At 38.1% G+C, this 6,873-nt stretch overlaps 1 pseudogene; it reads left to right on the forward strand.

Annotated features, from left to right (window-relative positions):
* Positions 1–272: 272 nt before the first annotated feature.
* On the forward strand, positions 273–2,620 carry LOC142875379 (ATP synthase F(0) complex subunit f, mitochondrial pseudogene; annotated as a pseudogene).
* The last annotated feature ends 4,253 nt before the right edge of the window (positions 2,621–6,873 follow it).

Consider the following 6,873-nt stretch of genomic DNA (forward strand, 5'->3'; position numbering starts at 1 on the left):
GTACATTTGGGTAAGTTTTTACTTCTCTTCTCCAATCCTTTGCTTTCTTCTTCTTTGTCTTCTGCTTTCTCCTCCTCCTCTTCCTCCTCTCCCTCTTCCTCTTCCTCTTCTTCGTCCAGTGATCCTGCATTATCTTTACAAAAACAGCAATTTATATTCTAAAAAATAAAGATGCGCAGGGAAGAAAGTTGGTCAATGCACAGATTCTTTGCCATGACTCACCTGGTTATGAACCCATAAAAATAACCTTAACCATTCTTAGTCACGTGATGATGTATGGAGGGAAAACAGAAGCTGCAGAGAAAACGCCAGGCAAGCAAGTGGAGACGATAGTGTACAAACAGATGAGAGGACAACTTGAAGAAGTGGTGTAAGCTGCTATTTGGCCGTCAGAAGTCCTGAGTTCTTGTTTTGGTTTAGACACTTATTCTTGGTGTCACTTTGGATAAATCATTGACTCTTTCTGAGCACCAAGCCCAATACTGTAATATTTTCCCATTTTTCATGAAGAGCTGGGAATATATATTTTAGTTGAAATATCATGATATTTAAATGCTGGCAATGAACCCAAAATATTTTAAACACTTATAGCCTGAGCAGAGTACATCTGGAGTCATATTTAGCCTGTGGGCTTACCAGTTAGTGAAAACCATTGTTCACATACCCCATCACTGGACAAAGTTGGACCTAATAGAAGCTCTTCTATAGTCTGATAAAGCCAGCTGATACGAGTTTACAAGAGCCAATTGTGTACATTCTTCCCAACTCTGTGTTTAATGACATCATGTTGGTAGCTAAAAATCAGCCATGGTGGCAGTATTTATACCATGGAAATCAGTAAATGCTACAAACCAATACCCCCGCCACCCTACCCACTTCATCTGGTTATAAAACATTTATAATAAATATATTATATATATAAATAATAAATTATATAAACATATATAATTTAGAATGTCATTGTAGCTCTCTGTCCCAGCTGATCCTAGATTTATGGTACTGTGTATCAGAACTAGAAAAGATCTAAGCTATTGTGCAAGAAACAGAAACTCGATCAAGCCAGCCAAGGCTAAAAGTAGAATTTAATTGAAAAGGGGCTTGAACTACCAAATCTTAAGGAAGCCAGAGATATGGTCCCCTGATTAAGACAAGAGGAAGCACAGGACCTCAATGCCACCTAGAATCCCTTTCTCTCCATCACTAGTGTTGGCTTCTCTTTGGGTGTTAGCTTCATTGTCTCCTACTGCTCCTCCTCTGTGGCAAGGATCAAGGTTAGGGGGCAGCAGATAGAAGCACTTGCTCCCCCCAGAACCCACGTCGGCTGCTGGCACATATGGCGCCTTCTTCCTCTGGGTTGAGGAAGCCCTGCATTAAGGTGCACAGAAGCTTGGTGTGGATCACAGGCTGGGTTTCAGCCCTCATTGGCCCCCATGTGGATGCTTGTGTGCAAAGCAGAAGTTGTACAGCCAAACACAATGGTCCCATAATGAGCACATTCTCCAAAAGTGGCCTTTTTTCAATAGGTTTTAGCTCAGATATTGATATAATTGTGCTAAGAGTGTGACAAAAAGACAATAGAGAAACAAGTCAATTAGTTCAAAATAGAGCTGAAACATCTGTGGTTAATGTTGGAATATTCGAGAGAAAGAGGCACCCCTTCCAACCTCCTTTTTCTTAAATAATTTTTTTATTCTGTAATAATTTTAGATTTAATAAAAATTGCAAAGATCGTTTAGAGAGCTCCTACCCCTAGAAATAGAATGACCAGATGAAATGGTTTTCGTAACCTTCTAAAACATACAAAAGTATAAACAAACGATTTTACTTTCTATTTAGTCCGTTAGTAGAAAAGTGGGTGAAAGTCAGCTTTAAAGTTCAGAATCTTGTTCTGAGTTTGTTCAAATTTTGTTTTGAAATATTCACCAAATGGATACTTCCCCACACCCACCTTCCTATAGTATCGTATATTGAAAATAAAACCAGAGGGAGAAAAATGCTATTAATATTAATAATGGTGACAAGAGAGTTCATTCATTGACAAGGATTTCCAGGGGACCTTGACATGCCCTGAGCTTATGAGACAGAGGGCACAGAGTGACATAGAAGACAGGCACCAGCCTTACCCTAATGGAATGTCTAGGCAGTGGGGGAGGCAAGTAAAAGATGCAAAGGCATACAGGAGGCAGGAAAGGGACCTAAGTTTGTGAAATGGTGTGAATTGTTGGAACTTGTGACAAACCAAAAAGAGGATATACTGATTAAAGTTCTTCAACATTAATAATAATAATAATACAGCGGACATCAGGGCTTCAAGGTGGCGTCAGTCGTACCAGTGAAGGAGAAGAAACTCATGGATGTCAAACTAGGGGAGCTGCCAAGCTGGATCTTGATGCGGGATTTCACCCCTAAAGGCATTGTTGGAGCCTTTCAAAGAGTTTACTACCGGTATTACAACAAGTACATCGATGTGAAGAAGGGGAGCTTCACTGGGATTTCTATGATACTGGGAGCTTATGTGCTTTTCAACTACTGCCTTTCTTACAAGGAGCTCAAACATGAGCGGCGATGCAAGTACCACTGAAGAGGGGACCATGCAGGGGGCATACTCTGCACTTGTGACCTTGACCTTCTTGGCCCTGCACCCTCTGTGCGGAACTCCATCATTGCTGAATCCTTTCATATCCCTGTGACAATTGACCTCCAAATAAAAGATGACTGGTATGTGTAAATAATAATAATAATAATAATAATAATAATAATAAAATACTGTGTGGGCCTTGGAATGCATCTTCAGACACATTGGTCCTCAACACCATCTGAAACCTCTACATTAAATGAATAATTGCACAAATAATTATGTAAGTGGAAATAAAGACTATAAAGAAAAGTCCACAATGCCATGAGGAAGTCTAATAATGGCCCCTGACTATAATTCCTGAGGAAGTTACATTTTATCAGAGACCCGAAAGATTAGTAGAGTTAGTTAGGTAGTAAGAACTGGGGAGAGAAGAATTAGAATGAATGTAACAGTAGAGGGCACAGGATAGTTGAAGCTTCAAAGTAATTGGAGGCTGGAGAATGAGGGGGTAAATAGCAAGCAATGAGTTGAAGTTCCAGGGACCAGATAATGGAAGATTGAATAGGCTGTGCTGAGAATTTTGAACTTATTCTAAAAATAATGGGAACTCATTAAAGGACTTTAAACAAGAGAGTCATTTGATCTTGTATGTATATGTACAAGAATATTCCAGTTGGAGTGTAGAGAACTGAATGGAGAGAGAGATCAAGAAGGGGTGCGGTGAGAAGAGCTAAGAGGCAGTTGCAGCAGTTCAGGTGAGATTGGCTGGGTGTGGACCAGGTGGTCAGTGGTTGAAATGGAGAGATATTTTATCATTTGGAATTAGAAGTAACAGAAAACTCTAAATTATAGTGTCTTGGACAGATAGATGTTTATTTCTCTCTCACATAATTGACGTCTGCACATCATCAGCCTAGAATTAGATTAGGGGCACTAAGAAGGAATCTGAGGGACCACATTGCTTCCATCTTGTTTCTCAACATGTAACTTCCACCCCCTGGTCAAAGTGGCTGCTCTAGTCCCAGCCATGTTGTTCTCATTCCAGCCAACATGACTGAGGAAGGGAGGAAAAGGATATGTTCCCTCTCGCTAAGGGCATTTCTGGAAATTATACACGACACTTTTAGTTACAGCTCACTGGACAGAACTTAGTCACATGGCCCCAGCTGATTGCAAGGAAAGATAGGAAATAAAGTGGTTACTCTAGGTTACACGGGTCTAGCTGAAAATCAGGAGTTCTGTGATTAAGGATGAAAGGAACAACCAGCATCTTCTTCAATAGAAGAAGAAAAAGCTGAGCTATGTCTTGGAGATAAAATTAGCAGGATTTGATGATTGATTTAATGGTGGGGGAGTGAGGAAAAATATAAGGGACAAACCCAATTCCTACTTTTCTGATATAATCAACTGGATAAGTGATAGTACCTTTCTAGAAATGGAGAATTAAAAGGAGGGGCAGATTTGAGGCAAAGAGCAAGAATTAGCTGCTGAGAGTGTGTCCACTCAGTCCTCAAACTTATAAGGGAAGCAATTTATCAGCTTCCTTGTGTGCCCTTCCAAAAATGCTCTATGCCTATGCAGTATGTGAGTGTATGAATGTGTGTATGATCTGTGTATATACATACATTTTTTTAGAAAAATGATAGGGCTCAATTATACCATTTATATCTTAAATTTTTCACTTTGTATGCCAACAATATAAATTTATAATCATGTTTTAGCATTTGTCTTTTAAATTATGTAGGCAATAAAAAGTGGAGTTACAAATAAAAATATTAATATTGGCTTTTATGTTTACTTGTGTAGTTACCTTTACCAGACATCTTTGTTTCTTTGGATGGCTTCAAGTTGGACTTAAAGGACTACTTTAACATTTCCCATAAGGTAGCTCTGCCATTAACAAGCTACCTTTTAATCATTATCTGGAATATCTTAATTTCGCCTTCATTTTTGAAAGATAGTTTTGCAGATATAGAATTCTTGGTTTACAGGACTTTTTCTCCTTTCAGGATTTTAGAAATGTCTTCCCACTGCCTTCTTGCCACCAGGGTTTCTGATTAGAAATTGGCTAATAATCTTATTGAGATTCCCTTGAATATGACAAGTTTCTTCTCTCTTGCTGCTTTCAGTATTTTCTCTTTTTTTTTATTATCTTTTGACAACATGAGTATAATATATCTTGGTGTGGATTGTTTTCAGTGAATCATACTTGGAGTTTGCTGAACTTCTTGAATGTATAGATTCATGCCTTTCATTAAATTTGGGAAGCTTTTTGTTATTATTTTTTTAAATAATCTCCCCATACTTTTTTCTCTCTCTTCTCATTCTGAGGCTCCCAAAATGCAGATTTTCATCAGCTTTGTGGTGTCCCACAAGTCCCTTAGGCTTTGTTTACTTTTCTTTTCTTTTTTTCTTTCTTTGTTTCTCAGAATGGATCATTTCAATTGTCCTATTGTCAAGTGCACTCATTCTTTCTTCTGTCTTCTCACATAGGCTATTGAATCCCCTCTAGAGAATTTTTCAATTGTTGTGCTTTTCAACTCTAGAATTTCTATTTTGTTCCTTTTTGTAATTTCTATTTCTTTATTTATATTCTCATTAATTTATACACCATTTTCCTTGTTTTTTTTTTTTTTGTTTTTTTTTTTTTTGTTTATTTTTTTATTTCTTTGTACATGGTTTCCTTTAGCCTTTTGAGCATTTTTAGGATCATCAATTTAAAGTCTTTGCCAACTAACTCCAACATCTGGTCTTTTTCGTGAATGGTTTCTGTCAATTATTTTTTTCCTTTGAATAGGTCATACTCTCCTGTTTGTTTGTATGCTTTGTGACATTTTTTTTGTTGAAAACTGGACATTTGAATATTACTCACTCATTGTTGCTACATCAGGTAGTTCATCTGTAGCTGGTCTCTAAAATACCCGTAGGCTCTAACACCATAATTCTGGACACACTCTTTCTCTTATAATTTAGGCTAAGATTACAGAAGCCTTTTTGAGGGGAGGCAGATAAATCACACTGATGGCCTAATATTGAGAGAGAAGAAGAGATAAATCATCCCTGTCAAAGATCATAAATAGGCCAAGGCATGGTGGCTCACATCTGTAATCCTAGCACTCTGGGAGGCTGAGGCAGGAGGATTACTTGAGGTCAGGAGTTTGAGACCAACCTGAATAAGACCCGGTCTCTACAAAAAATAGAAAAATTAGCCAGGCGAGGTCATACACACCTATGGTCCCAGCTACTTGGGAGGCTGAGGCAGAAGGATTACATGAGCCCAGGAGTTGGAGGCTGCAATGAGCTATGATCATGCCACTGCACTCCATCCTGGGCAACAGAATAACAGAATGAAACCCTGTTCTAAAAAAAAAAAAATTGGTAGATACATGGCCATCTCAACCTGGAAAGGGACATGTGACCTAATCTTGGCCAATGAGACCTGGGGGAGTGGGGAGGGTGATGGTGGGGAAGAGATGTCTGCAAAGAAGCTGCTACAAAAAGCTTTACTCCATGACCAAAAAATAAGCTTGAGAATTTGGGGGTGGGGGAGTTTTGGGGAATTTTGGAGACAGTTGTCTAGAATATGATGACTGGAACTATGGCAGCCATCTTGAACCACAGAGGACAAGTTGAGTAAGGCACAGCAAAAAAGGATTTTCTGTCCAACATCAGTAAGCCACTTTCCAGAAATGCCCTGCTTCCAGAGTCCATGTTACAGAATATAGTAACAATAAATACAAACCACCTTTCAGTAAATATTCTATATTTACAACCAAAAACATCGTAACTGATACACAGGTCATTAAGAAAAAGACAACTCAACAGAAAATTAGATATAGGATACAAACAGAAAAGTCACAGAGAAGGAGAAACAGGTAACCAAAAAACATCTTTAAGAGATGTTCAACTTAACTAATAATAAAGGAAACACAACTGAAAACAAGATTATTTTACCACATCAGATTTATATAATAGAATTTGCTAATACTAGAGTTGATAAGTATTTGAGGAAGCAGGACTTCTCAGACTTTTGGGTGGATTGCAGACTGTTACACTGGTACCCAATTTAGCAGTGCTTATTAAAATTTAAAGGGTACGTACCTTAACCCAGCAATTCTACAGAAACACTCACACATAAGTACAAAGATATTTACACAAGGATGTTCTATATTGCACTGCTTGCTAAGCCAAAAATATTTTTTTAAGTAATACAAAGTCCACCAGTAAGGAAGTGAATAAATAATTTATAACACATTATACTGTGGAATATTCACAACCATACAAACTAATGGGGT

Source organism: Microcebus murinus, chromosome 14 (genome assembly GCF_040939455.1).
Source record: "Microcebus murinus isolate Inina chromosome 14, M.murinus_Inina_mat1.0, whole genome shotgun sequence".
Taxonomy (NCBI): Eukaryota; Metazoa; Chordata; class Mammalia; order Primates; family Cheirogaleidae; genus Microcebus; species Microcebus murinus.